General features: G+C 41.5%; 2 long non-coding RNA genes across 2 annotated transcripts; one reads left to right on the top strand and one right to left on the bottom strand.

Moving 5' to 3' along the window:
* The first annotated feature begins 533 nt into the window (after positions 1 to 533).
* Positions 534 to 17695, top strand: LOC110981538 (uncharacterized). The gene is made up of 6 exons (XR_015427911.1): positions 534 to 906; positions 1219 to 1383; positions 5487 to 5587; positions 6302 to 6428; positions 7486 to 7581; positions 16018 to 17695. It is a non-coding gene; the product is annotated as an uncharacterized LOC110981538 (long non-coding RNA).
* Positions 8575 to 11263, bottom strand: LOC147796696 (uncharacterized). The gene is made up of 2 exons (XR_015427912.1): positions 10159 to 11263; positions 8575 to 9591 (listed from the first exon to the last, which is right to left on the bottom strand). It is a non-coding gene; the product is annotated as an uncharacterized LOC147796696 (long non-coding RNA).
* Positions 17696 to 18133: the final 438 nt, after the last annotated feature.

Here is an 18133-nt window from a genome sequence, read left to right as displayed (position 1 = left end):
TGAAAAAAGAGATTGTTTGGCCCCCAAAATGGTGAGATTGTGTAAATCGTCGCCAGGATCAACTCCCTGGGTCTTTGAGCTTTCATATGAGGGCAGAAGGGCTGAAAACTACGGTTGAAAAATGGTCCTAAGTGCCCGAGAAAGTTGAGGGTTGCCACTTGAAAAATGGCTGCAATCAGACTTCGGAAAAATCACTTTTTGGGGGGTGATTTTGTTTTGTGGGAATAATTAAAAATGTAATTGGTTAACCCACAAAAAATTGAAAAGAAATTGAAAGATAAGTGACCAGACAAGAATTTCATTTGTGTTTCAGAAATCTCAGGGATGTTGGCGTGCATGCTATTGGGCCCTGAACGGTGCTGATTTTACACTGTTTTCAATGGGGCTTGAATTAGTGGACTGGACCCCGAATACAAAGCTTTCCTGGCAATGCCTGCCTTTATTCTTCCTGACGTCAGTAGAAGGGAGCCAACCCACGCTTTTGTATTCGGCTCGGTGACGGTAAAATGGCCGCTGGTTGGCTTCTTTTTTCATACAAAGGCGTGGTCTCGGTACGTATCCAGAGCAGAAACGAAGACGTCACAAAAGAGATCCCGACTTGAGTCATAGTCTAAGATAAGCCAGGCACTCCGTGCTATCGACGTCCCTTAACCGTGCGAGGTAGAAACTCACGCTGCCAGGCCGGCCTGGCGGGCCACGGACAGACACCCACTGCATTCAAACAACACGTGGTGCGGTGGCACACGTGCACGTTGAGTGACGGTACTACTGGTACTGTACGAGTATACTGAGCGCATGGTGGTCGCTTTTTATCCGTTTATTTTCGCGTTTAGTTTTGTGTGTCATCAAGACAACACGTAAGAAATTAGTCTCTGAGAAATTGCTAGCACACCTACGTGATATGGAGTAAGTACAATGTATTTTGCCTTTATTATTCCACACTTACTTATAGTTTACAGGAATAAAATTCAGCCTGAGGCCTAGTCCTTGAGCATAGAAGTTAGAACGGCGTACCACAGCGCCACCACGGACAACGGACGTGTTGTTCATTCCGCTGCGACCTTTTGCAGCTTTTAATTTTAGTTTGCTTTATACCATCTTTTTATCAGATGATGTAGTTTTTACTTGGTTGACGCAGTTTTTTTATGTGTCTCGTTTGACCGTGGTCTCGGATGTTGTAACCTTTTTATTGACCTTCTCTTTCCTGTTCTGTGGAAGTTACATTCAAGATGGCGGCCGGCAAGGCGGGAAAATTCGGCGTGCATGTATGGACATTTGTGTTACTGAGTGTCTGTGTGCTCCTAGCTACAAGTCTGCACAACACTTATCATAGCTTCTGTGGTATCCCTAGCCCATTATCACCCGTCCAGCAACAGTCATCAGGTGGGATCTTTTTTAATTATTTTTCCTTGTTCAATTACCTTTGTGATATGCAATTTTGTGATTCTGCAAACATGAGAAGTAGGCATATCGTTCTTGGCAGTCATGACCAGGATGACAGTGATATGCAGTGCTTAGCTGAACCATGGAGGAAGGAGGGGAACTTAACATGCTTGAACAGTCTTAAATGTTTTTAACTGCAAGTACCCTGTATTTAAGTGGGAAAAAATTGTGTTTTCACTACATCAGCCCCTACGTTCTTACGTAGGCAACCTGAACTATTGTGATCTCGCAACTGCTCCTACACTTTGTGAAAAGTGTGGCAAAAGAAACATATTCGTGGGATGTGACATTCTTTCCCCAAGTTACACACACATCACTATGCACTTAAACCTTTTGATAAAACATAACTCCATATCATCCCCGTGTAAGCTGTCAATGATGTTGCAAGTATGTGTGATGTTATCCTCGTCTGGTGATGTTCATCCTAACCCTGGACCCCGCTGCAAGTATCCATGTGGTATCTGCAACAAAGCTGTCAAATATGGCCAGGATGGTACATGTATATGTTGTGATAACTGTAACGTGTGGGTGCACCGCAAGTGTATCCCCATGAGTGAGGACATATATCAGATTCTTGCTGATCACTCCAGTTTATCATGGACATGCCTCTCCTTCGGCATCCCTACCTAAATCAGCCAGTAAACTCCCAAAGCAAACAGCTTCCAAAATTAACACCAACGTATGCGTGTTATGATCACAAACTGTCATAGCCTTCTTGGGAAGAAAGGGCCATTTGCAGAGACGGTAAAGGATTCCAATCCCCGTATCATCTTAGTGACAGAGTTGTAGCTTAAACCTCGTATTAATGATAATGAATGCATTCCAAATAACTATACAATCTACAGGAAAGATAGGGATGGGAAAATGGGAGGTGGTGTCTTAATTGCTGTAAGAAAAGATGTGATCGCAGTAGAGGCAGAGTTGGTGTGGGTTTAAATTTCTATCTAGATGGCCAACTCCAAGCCAATTTACATTTGCTGTTTTTACTGCCCTCCTAATCAAGGCTAACCAAGGATCTGATCGTATCCAAAAACTCCGAAATTCACTGGAAAAACTGGACTGGAAGAACCCTACAGATTGGATTGGGGGTGATTTTAATGTACCAGAAGTCAACTGGGAAGTACTTGCCGAAAGTTCAGCTCTGAATGCAACTACCCAGCTGGATTCACTACTGAGCTCCTGAATGTACTTGATTTTTCTCTTGTTCAACTCGCACATGAGCCTCTTCATAATCAGCAAACAAGGTCACATAATGTGCAGAATATCTCCACCTGTTTTGTGTTCCAAATCCATGCTGCTTCCATCCCGTCAAGACCGAGCCTGGTATTTCAGATCATTTCAAAGTCATCGCAGATGCTGAAGCTAGACCATGTGCCCAGAGTTGTGAGAGAAGGCGGATTTATCATTGGCACAAAGCAGACAGGGATGGCCTAAAGGAAAGCTTAAACCAGTTTAGAAAATAAATGCATCCAATTATTAAACAATGAAAACTGGCAGAGTTTTGTGAGAGGTCTACGAGATTCAGTTGATGAACATGTGCCCTCTTTGCTGAAGTTTTCAAGATTCAGTCTTCCTTGGCTAACCAGATCAGTCAAATGACTGAGACGAAAGAATAGGGCCTTCTGTGCTGCAAAATCATCCAACACCGATCTACTATGGAAACGGTACAAAGCACTCGGGAAACAAGTCCCAATGTGACTCACAGAAGGCTGAACAAGAGTATCTCTCCTCAACTATCTTTAAGTCACTACAGATAAATGTCAAGAAGTTTTGGTCCTTCATCAAACACTGCAGACGGGACACGTGGTATCACAGCACTTTGGAGCCAAGGTTCATTGGAGAGCGATGCATCCAGCAAAGCCGAGGTACTTAGTAAACACTATGGGTCAGTCTTCACCATGGAAGACACCTGTCATATCCCATCTGTTGCGAGGAGTCCATTTCCAGAAGTGCCAAATCTCACAATTAGCTTGCATGGTATTACATAGCTTCTAAAAGAACTCAAATGTCAATAAAGCCCCTGGACCAGATGAAATCAGCCCCCGTGCATGTGCTGAAAATGTGTGCAGAAGAGATTGCTCCAATGCTTTAGATCCTGTTCATACAAAGCATCACAACTGGGAAGCTTCCAAGGGACTGGCGGTGTGCTAATGTATCTACTTTAAATAAAAAGCGTAGCAGGACAGACCCAGCCAACTACAGACCAGTTTCGCTCACATCAGTGATCTGCAAGTTATTAGAAAACTCTTTTACCGTCATGTTATGAATCATCTTGAGAGATTGAATATCCTGAACGACCACCAGCATGGTTTCAGGTCACGTCGCTCCTGCGAAAACCAACTATTATCTACCATTCATCATGTTTTTAGCGGTGCAGACAAAGCCAAGCAAGTACATGTAGATGCCGTCATTCTAGATTTCGCAAAGGCATTTGATACAGTTCCCCACAGACAATTGCTTCACATGATGAAATTTTATGGTCTGCGTGGCTCACTGCTCACCTGATGGGAATCAGATTTTCTCACAAAATGTGAACAAACTGTTGTTCAGGGTAAATCGTCCAAACCATTCCATATAGCCTCAGGTGTTCCACAGGGCACAGTGCTGGGGCCACTCCTGTTCCTATGTTACATAAGCAACCTTCCAGATGGCATCTCTTCCAAGTTTTGCCTGTTTGCAGATGATTGCTTAATCTATCGCTCTATTGAAGATAGAAAAGACTGCCTTGCCCTCCAGAAAGACCTCCATAAGGTAGAAAAATGGGAAAGGACCTGGCGGATGAGCTTCCAACCCGAGAAATGTAGCATCATCCGGTTCACAAGAAAACGGTCTCCAACTCATTACAGTTCTTCACTATCTGGTCATAAGCTATTAGGAACAAGTCATCATAAATACCTTGGTGTTACCCTTTCATCTGACATGAAATGGAATCAGCATATACATATTGTCACAGCGAAAGCCAATAGTGTCATCGGGTTCCTTCGTAGAAACCTGAATAATGCTCCAGTCCGTGTAAAAGCCCAGGCTTTCAAGAGGGTGGTTCGACCCCACCTTGAGTACTGTAGCTCTGTATTGGCTCTGCATACAAAGAAACACATCGACAAGATTGAGACTGTCCAGTGCAGGGCGGTGCGTACTTGTTATTCAAGATTATAGTAGGACCAGCTTTGTTACAGCAATGTTAAAAAAGCTCAAACTTCCCCTCCTACATCAGAGAAGACGGTACAGCAGCTTTGTCATGCTGCACAAGGTCATTCATCACAGAGTTGACCTCGACATAAGAGATTACCTTGATTTGCAAGAACCTCCACCAGCTCACACACGAATGTACACTAGGAGCTGCAAGACAAATCAACTTGTCATCCCACAGTCTGTGTCACAATCCCATCTTCGTTCTTTCCTAAGATGGCAAGAGATTGGAATAAGTTGCCAAAACACATGACTTTTACGGAGAAGTTATCTACAGTAGCTTCAAAACAGCACAGGAAAACCGTCTACAGCTGGAATGAACGACCCCCCCAGTTCCATTCTGAGGGATGCTCATTTAGAGCTGTTCAGAGTGTTTATCCAGATCCAGACCATGGAGAAAGGAATGGACCACATTGAGACCACTCCTAGGAGTAGGACTACATGTAATTAATTAATTACCTCAGATGAGAAGGCAAAATCCCAGTCTTTCTTGCCAGACTGACAAACTTTGGCATATAAATATTTCCAGAATTCTAACATTGCATGTACACTGTATTTTCCTACCGACATGTGCATGAGATGCCCGGCCTTGTAATTTGGGAAGGCTGATATGTGATTCCACAGCCCCCGAGCTCTTTTTTTGGTTAGAGTAGTTCATGGTTTTCAAATCTTCTTTAATTTTTCAGTGTGGTCATTTTTTTAAAGGGTTGATCAGTTTTGGGGGGGGGGGTTTGATACTTGCATGTAGATTCGGCGTATGAGTCCCTCTTGATTCAGTTCCCTGCAACCCTGCCATTGAAGATTCTTCAGTCAGTTTGAGTTTCTCTTATTGTGATAGCTTGCTATTTTTCCAGGTCTGCCTTGTAATCGAATGCACCCTATACGCCTGCATTGCATTGGCACACTATGATGCTGGACCCCTCACCTGCATACATACATGGCAGCTGGCAATCGGGTAAGAGATGACTGGACGATGGAGACATGCAAGTCCGGATATGACATCATGACATCATGCTAATGCACATGTACATGTAATTGACACCTGCTAACCCTTCTGATCTGATTGCAATTAGGTAGCTGAGGTGGCTTCACCCTCCACCCATGAAAGGGAAAAAAAGAGGGGAAGAAATTTGTTGAAGGGGGGAGGGGGCTGCGTGGGGTGGAAAGTGATGGAAGGCGTTACGTCACTGTGTGTGGGAGGGAGGAGATAATCTTTCTCCTCCCCTATAGGGTCAGGAAGATCAGGCATAAATTGAATAATGTATCTGCTTCAGCTGAAATCTTTCCTTATTTAAAATAACATTGAAGTTGCCACTTGGTGCAGCCATCAAAAAAAGGTACGGTTCTGTGTTAATTTCTCTTGTCTTACAGAACTAAATTAAAAACGAAAGAGACTGCAGTCACTGCACTGTGCCGGATGTTCTGCACTTTGTAGACATGATGAGAAATATTTTTTGGCTGAGAACATGACCAACTGTAAACCTGTCTTGGGGTATAATTTCCCCCAAAATTTACTGACAAAAGCCACAATTTTGAATCTTTGAACTTTTTTTGGCAGCTCCTTAAAAATAACAACATCAAAATGAATATTTGTCTTGTAAAAAGAAATTTTTTATTATAAATGGGTGAATTAGTTTTAAATCATTTTATGATCATTTTAATTTCACAGATCAAGCCCCTTATTGTCATAATAGCTGCTCTTGGAACATTGATGGAGGTCCAAGCAAGACGGTCAGATCGTGGAATCAAAGAGGGCCAGCAGTCTACAACCTTTAGAAGAGGAGTTTAAAAAAAAGGTGAAAACTGCATGTATCACTTTGCAAACACTGACCTTGACCCTAACCCCACCAGATGCAGCGTACTGCAGCACATGTAAAAGTCTGATGCACTATAGCTGTGTTCCCATTAATTGGACTTTTTCTTGCGCAGGCATGCGGAAACTTACCGCGACATTCCTTCATGTCAATCTACCGCGCATTCCCGCTTGGATTTTTTTTTAACCGTAATGGGATGTTTATTCGCTGTGTTAGGCCTAATAAGACCAGCTGATTACATTGCCTGCGGTGTACAAATCATGATGAAATCGGCAAAATCTGACCCAAAAAAAAGATAAAATCAGACAAATTCGGCCAAATCTGCCACAAAGTCAACAAACTTGTTCAGGAAAAGCCCTGTACCATACAAAGTGTGTAAAGCTTTATCCGGGCACGCCTCACTGTGTGTGCGCAGCATGCTGCTGTACTGTACGCATGGAGCTGGAGGTTGGGAACCATACAACCATTTTCTCTGTGTAGGCAGTAGTCTGGTTTGTATGTTTAGCGTGGTCGCGGTCAATCTACATTGTATGGGAACTGTTCCCATTGGACTTTTTGCACCCCTGTTAACTTACAGTGGCTGCGTAGAAATCTTCCGCGACCCTTTTCAGTCTGTTAGTTTTTCATCGCAATCACGGTAAAAGGACAGGGACGTTGGTTTACCGTGTGTTCCCATTGGATTTAATTGTGTAAATCTACAGGAAAGTCACGGTAATTTAACCAAAAAAGTCCAATGGGAACACACGTTTTGATGCACTGTGGGCAATCAACAGCAGCCCAACAAACTGGTCTCGTTGAGACAATAGGAGCTATAGTCCCATTGAACAATTCCACTGTTGGATCTTGTGGTGGCTGGCAACCACAGACTGCCTCGCAGTTTGGCCTTGGGCAGGGTTTCTAGCCAAACAACCCTGCACAGTTGGGGTTATATATTGTGCTTGTTTTAATTATGAAAATGGCTTTGGAATCGTTCATATTAATTGACAGAAATGAGGCCTTTCAATTTCTCCAGTCCAGTTAACTTTTTCTTTATTGTTAGGGCACTTGTTGGCAAGTGGATAGAAGCAGAGATGGTAGTGAGAGTGGAAGAAACCTGTGCTGTCCATCCAGGAGAAGTCTGTCTTCTGCCGTGACTGTAAGTTGTCTTTTCAAGTATTGAAGATGATGTTGAGGCCGTACATTGATGTCACAGACACATGCACAAAGTAACGTCAAGGCAGTATTGAAGATTTCAAATATAGACACTCAAGCCAATAGGGGTCCTAAGATATTACCTGAACCAAATCACTTTCAGGTTTGACAACTTGACAGTCACCGTTGTGCAGTTAATTGTGTGTGCTCATCTGACCCTAAAAGAACCAGGGAGTAGATAGAATCGGCCCCCTCAGGATTTTCTGATGTCGCCACAGTACAGTAGTGGAGCCTTCAGGAGTTTTTCAGTAACATTTTTGTGGTCTTTTTGACACCAATTCTGTGAAAATCGCACATACGTGTGTCTTTCTCGTTACCGGTTTGACTAGTCGGCGGTCGTCAATGGTCCCTGACCTTGTGTGTGTTCCTTAAAGTGCGCCCTCTAGTTGAAGTGCGCCCTCTCTCACCATGTATCTTATAACCTGTGGTACTATCCCAGTGGGCACGAGACGTCGTTATGACGTCTTAAAGACGTCTAATATTGACGTCTTATTAATGTCTTTTTTGAGTCGTATATGCAAAGCCAAAAGACGTCAGCATCCTGACGAGTAAACGACGTCAGTGGTCCGACTAGAAAAAGACGTCAGCGTTATGACGAGTAAAAGACGTCAACATCGCGACTAACAAAAGACGTCAACATCGAGACTAAAAAAAGACGTCAACATTGAGACCAATAAAAGACGTCAACACTGAGACTGATAAAAGACATCAACATTGCGACTAATAAAAGACGTCAACATTGCGACTAATAAAAGACGTCAGCATATTGAGCAGTAAAAGACGTCAGCATTAAGACGTCTTTCATCCATCAAATATCAAGGAAAAAAGACATCTGCATTGAACGAGTCATTTTTTTTTTACTTTTTTATGATAAAAAGAAGTTCACATGCCTTAACACGCTGCCTGGCTATAAAATAAATTTTGACTGAAGCGACTGTTTACAACTAAACAATTTTTTTTATTTAACTCTGATTCTTCATATTATAATAACCTGTTAGCACACTTTGCTGAAAATGATGGTCTACACAAATATTAAGTACCAATAATATTTCTGGTAAATTCAATGGCTTTGGACGTACCATTACAATTGCACCCAGCACGATCAAAGTGACGATGAAACAAGGTACACTTGTGTTTACACTTCCTGGATAAAAGCAGTTAAAAGGTTTTACTTTTACGGACAAGGCAAGAATGGGAAACATTAAGCACACAGTACATGTACATGTAGTATAAGCCATGTAACTGAATATTTGGCAGAACAAAACATTTCCAACCAGGCAAGACTTAGTACTAAAATACGTTTTAGATGTACATGTAATGGCATTTATGAGAGGTAGAAAAACAGACATCAGTTGATGAAAAGATGTATGCTTGTACTAATAAGACAATTCAAATCGAGTTGGCTTAGAATTTAAAAAAATGGAAATATTGAACACTTTTTGGACAAAATTTTGTCTCATGCAGTGGTTTGTCAAATTTTTAGAAAACAGACTATCCTGGAACAGGATGATCTAGTCAGTTACAATTTAAATTACTGTACATGTTTTAATCCTGCAAACAATTTTACCCATGCCCCCCCCCCCAAAAAAACGATCAGACGTGTAATTTTGTTATAACCGTACTTTAAACAGCCTTCGTTGCTTCAACCTGAGGAAATAAACCTGAAGAGACAATGTACATATTTTACTTGAACAACAAAAAGGTTTAAAGTTTCAAATAAGACCCAATACAAAAATAGGCTTTATGCTCATTAGTTAAATATCACCGAAATATATGAAACAGCCAGGAAACAGGTCATCTGATGCACTAGACTGGTCGCACAGTTATCCGGTGGGCATGCCTGCTGAATTACTCAGGGCTCTTGGTTTGTCTCTGGTAGGAATACTAAGCTTTAAGTACTTCGCTATTCGTTGTCTTACTGCAGACACTGTTGTGCCGCGTGATGCAATACTTCCTGCAAATGTTAGACAAATAAGACAATTTATTTTTGTAAAAACTATAAGGACTTTGGTGGCAGTAAATAAACCGGTCCTCTACCATTGTTTACACCACGTCTGAGCTGAAGTGCGCATGTTCATTGTGATTGAGAATGAAAAAGAATTTTTCTGCCACCAACTGTCTCGAACATGTCTACATCGAGTGGCCAATATTGGCAATATTGTACATTGCATCATATACATGCACTGCCATTACATTTTCACAGTTTAGTCTCACCAATACAATGGTATAACATTTAATCTTAAAAGGGTAAATTAGACTTATTGACACTGTTAGTATTTGCCATATTTGATGACGCTGAAGTATGGGCACTGTGGCAAGCCCAGATGCTCCTTACTGCACTACGACTGCGAGTCTACGTACGACTACGAATAAACACTGTCTGTGGTCCACCCATGGAGGTAGGAAACAACCGTGGCCAACCCGGTTGACTGTTGAGGATTAAAATTATTGCGTTTAAGCCTGACCTCTGCTTCACCAACAATGCCCATACGTAACAGAATTACAGTTTATAAGCACTTACCTTTTAAGGAAGGGCCTAACCTGTCTTTCTCTTCTTTAAACGGACAAGCTGCTTGCAGCGATACTTGTACATGTACATGTACTCGAGCTCTCTTAATTCAAAGCACGGACAAAATTATGAAGTAGTCTGGTTCCCTGACCTGAAGATCTTTATTCCATTTGAAATACGTGTAGACGCCAAAGTCAATAGACCTAACCGTAGTTCTGGAAGCCCGTTTTGACTTTTGGACATGACCTCAGTCTTTGCCATCGCTGGTTCCAGTCGGCATGCTCAGAGTCTCCTCGGAAGGCTGGAACCAGCTAAGACTAAGCCAGAGCCACTATAGTAGGGCGGTGCACACGCTCGAAGCCAGTCGTTGCTTGCGAGCAAGCAGGCAATTAATGAAAGAAAATAGCCTCATCCATTCTAAATGTAGGGGTATTTTAATGTCATGTTATTTTAAATCAGACGAGGGGGTTGAGGGTCAGTTCCACTGCAAATAATAATAAATCACAAGCAGGTGTACTAAACCACACTCGCAATTCCTCTAGTGTTAAAATTTCCCTGTAAACTGGACATTCGCACTATTGCTATCCCACACATCCCTCTTGACGAATAGATGAGAACAGTCAAACGGAACAGTCACCTGCGGCCGCAGGCGGGATTTCGCAATACACTGTATGCCATTGCTCTGTCGGACTTCCGCGGTGAAACCGAGTGAGAACCGGCAAAATCCGAGACAAACCAAAAGTCACCGTGCAAAATCTTCATAAAGTTATCTAAATCTTTTTCTGTTGTATGTTGACGATTTGATAACGACTGTAAAATGACGTCGTAAAGACGTCGTGTGTTTCATGTATTGCTTGTTGAAGAAAACAGAGAGAAAAAAAGACGTCGTTAAGACGTCGTTTTCTCCTTTCACTGTATGTGTGGTACCGATGATTCGATAACGACTTCAAAACGACGTCTTAAAGACGTCATGTTTTTTTGTGGTCATGGTTGCTGAAGCAATGTTTCTAACCGAGGATAAAAGACGTCTTTAAGACGTCGTTTTTTTGTCACGACCACTTTACGACACACGACCACATAACGACCACAAAAAGACGTCTTTCACGCGTCGTGTGCCCACTGGGATGGGAATGTAGCTCTTCTTTGTAAATTTGAGGCTGCATCCAAATCTCGTCTAGAGCTAGGTCTAGGTCTTCGCTCCATTGGAAATGCGTGGAGATGCGTAGACAATAGACCTAGCCGTAGCTCTGGAAGCCCGTTTCGGACACGGCCTGAGTGTTGCTTTTTTTGTAGTGGTTATGTAATTTATTGCATATTTAGAACTGCACTTTTGGGGCAGGGCAAGTTGTTTCATTCATCCAGCTGTATCAAATGCATGCTTCCTTTTGTCTGGTGAGGTGCTACACGATCATTGGCTTGTTACGCCGGCGTCACTTTGCTGCACGTATAGTCCATGGGTACGGTGTACAAGTTCTGTATGTGAAGTCAACACACACTGACTGTGCTGTCATTTTGTGGGTTAGGCTTCAGGCTTAGTCCCGATATTTCTTTACTTTATCCCAGTGGGCACACGACGCGTGAAAGACGTCTTTTTGCGGTCGTGTGTCGTAAAGTGGTCGTGACAAAAAAACGACGTCTTAAAGACGTCTTTTATCCTCGGTTAGAAACATTGCTTCAGCAACCATGACCACAAAAAACATAACGTCTTTAAGACGTCGTTTTGCAGTCGTTATCAAATCACCGGTACTACACATACAGTGAAAGGAGAAAAACGACGTCTTAACGACGTCTTTTTTTCTCTATTTGAATTGTTTTCTTCAACAAGCAATACATGAAACACACGACGTCTTTACGACGTCATTTTACAGTCGTTATCAAATCTTCAACATACAGCACAGCAGAAAAAGAAAAAGATTTAGATAACTTTATGAAGATTTTGCACAGTGACTTTTAGTTTGTCTCGGATTTAGACGGTTCTCACTCGGTTTCACCACGGAAGGTCCGACAGAGCAATGGCATACACTGTATTGCGAAATCCCGCCTGCGGCCGCAGGTGACTGTTCTGTATGACTGTTCTCATCTATTCGTCAAGAGGGATGTGTGAGATAGCAATAGTGCGAATGTTCATTTACAGGGAAATTTTAACACTAGAGGAATTGCGAGTGTGGTTTAGTACACATGCTTGTGATTTATGATTATTTGCAGTGGAACTGACCCTCAACCCCCTCGCCTGATTTAAAATAACATGACATTAAAATACCCCTACATTTAGAATGGATGAGGCTATTTTCTTTCATTGCCTGCATGCTCGCAAGCAACGACTGGCTTCAAGCGTGTGCACCGCGCTACTATAGTGGCTCTGGCTTAGTCTTAGCTGGTTCCAGCCTTCCGAGGAGACTCTGAGCATGCCGACTGGAACCAGCAATGGCACAGACTGAGGTCATGTCTAAAAGTCAAAACGGGCTTCCAGAACTACGGTTAGGTCTATTGACTTTGGCGTCTACACGTATTTCCAATGGAATAAAGATCTTCAGGTCAGGGAACCAGACTACTTCATAATTTCGACCGTGCTTTGAATTAAGAGAGCTCGAGTACATGTACTTGTTCTAGTTTCGCTGCAAGCAGCTTGTCCGTTTAAAGAAGAGTAAGACAGGTTAGGCCCTTCCTTGAAAGGTAAGTGCTTATAAAATGTAGTTCTGTTACGTATGGGCATTGTTGGCGAAGCAGAGGTCAGGCTTAAATGCAATAATTTTAATCCTCAACAGTCAACTGGGTTGGCCACGGTTGTTTCCTACCTCCGTGGATGGACTACAGAAAGTGTTTATTCGTAGTCGTACGTAGACTCGTAGTCGTAGTGCACTAAGGAGCATCTGGGCTAGCCATAGTGCCCATACTTCAGCGTCATCAAATATGGCAAATACTATCAGCGTCAATAAATCTAATTTACCCTTTTAAGATTAAACGTTATACCGTTGTATTGGTGAGACTAAATTGTGAAAATGTAACGGCAGTACATGTATGTGATGCAATGTAATTGGCCATTCGATGTAGACATGTTACTTAGAGACAGTTGGTGGCAGAAAAATTCTTTTTCATTCTCAATCACAATGAACATGCGCACTTAAGCTCAGACGTGGTGTAAACAATGCCGGGTAGAGGACCGGTTTATTTGCTGCCACCAAAGTCTTTATAGTTTTAACAAAAATAAATTGTCTTATTTGTCTAACATTTGCAGAAAGTGTTGCATCACATGACACAACAGTGTCTGCAGTAAGACAACGAATAGCGAAGTACCTCAAGCTTAGTATTCCTACCAGAGACAAACCAAGGTCCCTGAGTAATTCAGCAGGCATGCCCACCGGATAACTGTGCGACCAGTCTAGTGCATCAGATGGCCTGTTTCCTGGCTGTTTCATATATTTCGGTGATATTTAATTTATGAGCATAAAGCCTATTTTTGTATTGGGTCTTATTTGAAAACTTAAAACCTTTTGTTGTTCAAGTAAAATATGTACATTTTGTTTCCTCGGGTTTATTTCCTCAGGTTGAAGCAATGAAGGCTGTTTAAAGTACGGTAATAACAAAATTACACGTCTGATAGTTTTTTTTGGGGGGGGGCATGGGTAAAATATTTTGCAGCATTAAAACACGTACAGTAATTTAAATTGTAACTGACTAGATCATCCTGTTCCAGGATAGTCTGTTTTCTAAAAATTTGACAAACCACTGCATGAGACAAAACTTTCTCCAAAAAGTGTTCAATATTTCCATTTTTTAAAATTCTAAGCCAACTCGATTTGAATTGTCTTATTAGTACAAGCATACATCTTTTCATCAACTGATGTCTGTTTTTCTACCTCTCATAAATGCCATTACATGTACATCTAAAACGTATTTTACTAAGTCTTGCCTTGTGGGAAATGTTTTGTTCTGCCAAATATTCAGTTACATGGCTTATACTACATGTACATGTACTGTGTGATTAATGTTTCCCATTATTGCCTTGTCCGTAAAGTAAAACGTTTTAACTGCTTTTATCCAGGAAGTGTAAACACAAGTGTACCTTGTTTCATCGTCACGTTGATCGTGCTGGGTGCAATTGTAATGGTCCGTCCAAAGCCATTGAATTTACCAGAAATATTATTGGTACATAATATTTGTGTAGACCATCATTTTCAGCAAAGTGTGCCAACAGGTTATTATAATGTGAAGAATGAGAGTTAAATAAAAAGTTTTGTTTAGTTGTAAACAGTCGCTTTAGTCAAAATTTATTTTATAGCCAGGCAGCGTGTTAAGGCATGTGAACTTCTTTTTATCATGAAAAAGTAAAAAAAAAAAGAAGACTCGTCCAATGCAGATGTCTTTTTTCCTTGATATTTGATGGATAAAAGACGTCTTAATGCTGACGTCTTTTACTGCTCAATATGCTGACGTCTTTTATTAGTCGCAATGTTGACGCCTTTTATTAGTCGCAATGTTGACGTCTTTTATTAGTCGCAATGTTGACGTCTTTTATTAGTCGCAATGTTGACGTCTTTTATCTGTCGCAATGTTGACGTCTTTTACTAGTCGCGATGTTGATGTCTTTTACTTGTCATAATGCTGACGTCTTTTTCTAGTCAGACCACTGACGTCGATTACTTGTCAGGATGCTGACGTCTTTTGGCTTTGCATATACGACTCAAAAAAGACATTAATAAGACGTCAATATTGGACGTCTTTAAGACGTCATAACGACGTCTCGTGCCCACTGGGATGGCACAGTTTGGAATTGGAACTCGGTGGCAGTATGGCATGGTGGCAGTGGACGCGTGTGACTGACCTACATGACCTAGCCCTCTGGACTTTGCAGTATGTATGTAGATCATCCTACATCATCATCTCACCTCGTGCTTAAAGCAGCACTCCCGTAATATCTTGAATGACTTCATCCTCGTATTGACTGTCGTGTTTTTGTAATTTGTGCGTGTTTTGGGGGTTAAATATTTCCGACTTGTTCAAATTAATAATCCAGTGTAATATCCTGATTTCTAATTTAATCAAAGCAGCAGCTATATTTGTGTAAATTGGTGGTTGTCTGGAAGTTTCTTAGTTCTGCATCCCTGTTTCCTTGAATATTTTGGGTTCTCCACCATCCCTCTCTTTCTTAAAGAATCCAGGAAATGAATTTTTCTTAGAATCACTTTTTGTGCATCTGTGTAATCTTCTTCCATGTACGAGGACTGTTGGACATCTTTTTTGAGCTACGTGAATTGCCCGGTGCCCTTTTTTAAACATTAAAAATTGACGAGTTAGGGTGCTTTTGCTTTGACGTAAATCCAGGAAGACTCGGTTCAGGTTGCATATTTTCATGTTTAACTCGTGAACCCCAAATTTGCTATCTGGGAACAATTCTGTGAATAGAATTATTTACACAGCAATAATAGCCAAAGAAAATGAAATCTGCCATAATAGTGGCTAAAAAAATGCTAGAAATTTTCTGTGCACGGATCAGTGCAACATTGAGATTCTGTGCCTTGGATGACATCATGATGATAACCCCGCTCATGAATATGCAAATATGCATTAGTATAAAAACCAAAAAAGCACCAAAATATGGGTTAAATTGCAAAACAGAACTTTAAAATAATGTTAATTGACACCCAAAGATACAATTTCAAGGGTTTTTAGTAAAATGTATAAAAAACATTTCTATTTCCTGGATCCTTTATAATTCGACCACTCGGTAACACAAGCACCCCTTTTTCCTGAAAGAAAAGCCCCCCCCCCCCCAAAAAAGCAAGTCTGGTCCGAGCCAATTTGGCTCTGAGTCCGCTGTGTATTGCAGTTTCTTTGGCATGAAATGACTGAGAATATTTCTTTTTCCCCCAGATGGGATGTCTGTCCATCACAGGTGGCTTCCCAGTTAGAGCTGGTACACCATTTACACTCCAGGGAGGATCAAGAGAGGCAAGCAGGGGCGAAGTGGCTAGCCAAGGGCCACAACATACTGCCAGCAGCTGGATTCGAACCTCCAACCCTATGATTAGAAACATAGACCCAAAGGGTGCAGTGTCCCAATTCAAGGAAAATTCTCTGCCAGGCTGAAGCGCATAAAAAGTACCCCTACAGATACTTTCGAAAAGAGGGGTCTGTTTGGGCCAAGAAATTTTGGGATTGTGTCAGTATGGCTCAGGATCATCTCTGTAGATTCAGGGGCACCCATCTAGGGGCAAAGCAGACAAAAATGTGATTGAAAAATTGTCAGAACAGCCCGAGGAAGGTGAGGGATGTCATTTGAAAATGGCTGCTGAGAACTGAGACTTGGGAACATTCACTTTTGGGGGGGCGAGTTTGTTTTGGGAGGATAATTAAAAATTCATTGGTTTTAACCTACTAAAAATTGAAAATCAAATGAAATCTGAAGGACCAAACACCACATTGTTTTTTGTTTGAGAGGCCTCAGGGACTTCAGTTGCCTGCCATGGGGCTCCAAACTTCAGTAGAGCTTGAATTGGTTCAGTGTACCCTTAACCACTTGGCCACATGAAAGAGGTCGGCCACACTTTTCCATTAGCCTTTAGTTTCATGTAGCAGCTTTTTACAGTCACTTTGAAAGCAGCTCTGTAAAAATCAAACATGCTGTACATGTTCTCATGCGGCACCCACTTTCACGAAACAGGTCAACTGGTACGCTTGTAACTTTCAACTTCAAATGACCATATCAACTATAAGTTTTATGTCAGATTGATCTGGAACTCCAGATCTGTATTGATAAGGAGTGTTTTACATGCACGCTGAGTGTTAAAAGATCGGCCTTGGGACGGCCCAAATCTCGGCTGTGAGATGGTACAAAATAACCCGGCAACTTCAGGGTTAACACTGGAATAAAATTGACAGAACTTGATGATATTGATTGGTTCCTCCTAGCAATCCTGGCAGGAGGAATTTCCATTGTGTTGAATTGCTGCATCAGAGGCTCCACTGTAAAATGCTGACCAACTATAGAGGGCGCTTTAACCATTTCATGAAGCCAACAACATTACACAATAGTAAAGGAAAGATTAAAGGGGAAAAAGAACTGAACACTGCCATAATTAATGGCACAGTACGTGGAAATGGAAAGAGGAAAAAAAGAACTGAACACTGCCTTAATGGCACGGTGCATGGTAACGAATAGAGGAAAAAACAAACTTATCACTGCCTTAATGGCACAATGGTAATGGAAAGAGGAAAAAAAAGAACTGAACACTGCCCGAATTGCCTGATTGATATCAAAGCAGTAGCGCCCCCACTCATCCAGAAAAGCTAACAAATTTTAATGTTTATAGCAAGATACTGAAAATTGTGAAATATTCTGTAAATTGAAAAATTCAGAGGACCTAACGTTGCAATCCTAGCAGAATCTTTCTCCAAGTTATGTGTTCAAGTTTTAATCAACACAGTTGAACTTTTTAGTGACACATACACGATATAAAATTTAACTGAACAGAAAGGTTTGCAAATATGTTTGACTTAAAATATACTGAAATATATGCGTGGCCTGATTATTGTGTGTGTTCTCTGACTTTAACATATTGAAATTTTCTGTTTTGTTATTTAAATACATGGAAATGTGCTGTGCCCTCTGACCTTTTTTGGAATTGTGCAATCCTAACCTTTAAATATAAGTTCCGAAATTATTTCTCTCAAGAGGCCTGTGGCCTGGTGGTTAGCTTGCTGGCTGTCAGGCCAGGGGACCCCGGTTCAAATCCCGGGGTCCCCGAAAAAGGAGGTTTTTTTTTTTTTTTTTTTTTTTTTTACTAAGTTTTTTAACAAAATTGTGCATGCCCACCTGGAATTGAACCCAGGTCCTTGTGCATAGCAGTTAGTGTCCTTAACCGCTATGCCACGGCACTTTCTTGAAAAAATGTGCTCGTTTCTAAATGTTAAACCTTCCATTGTTTGGACTTAGAAAATTTTTCAGCCAAAACTGTGTACTGGAGATGGTCAAGGGTGGAAGGCCTAG

The sequence above is a fragment of the Acanthaster planci genome, linkage group LG15 (genome assembly GCF_054643075.1).
Source record: "Acanthaster planci isolate LZ-2023a linkage group LG15, COTS_SCS, whole genome shotgun sequence".
Lineage (NCBI taxonomy): Eukaryota > Metazoa > Echinodermata > Asteroidea > Valvatida > Acanthasteridae > Acanthaster > Acanthaster planci.
Note: the sequence above shows the minus strand (reverse complement) of the source record. Positions and strands in the feature narration are given on the sequence as shown.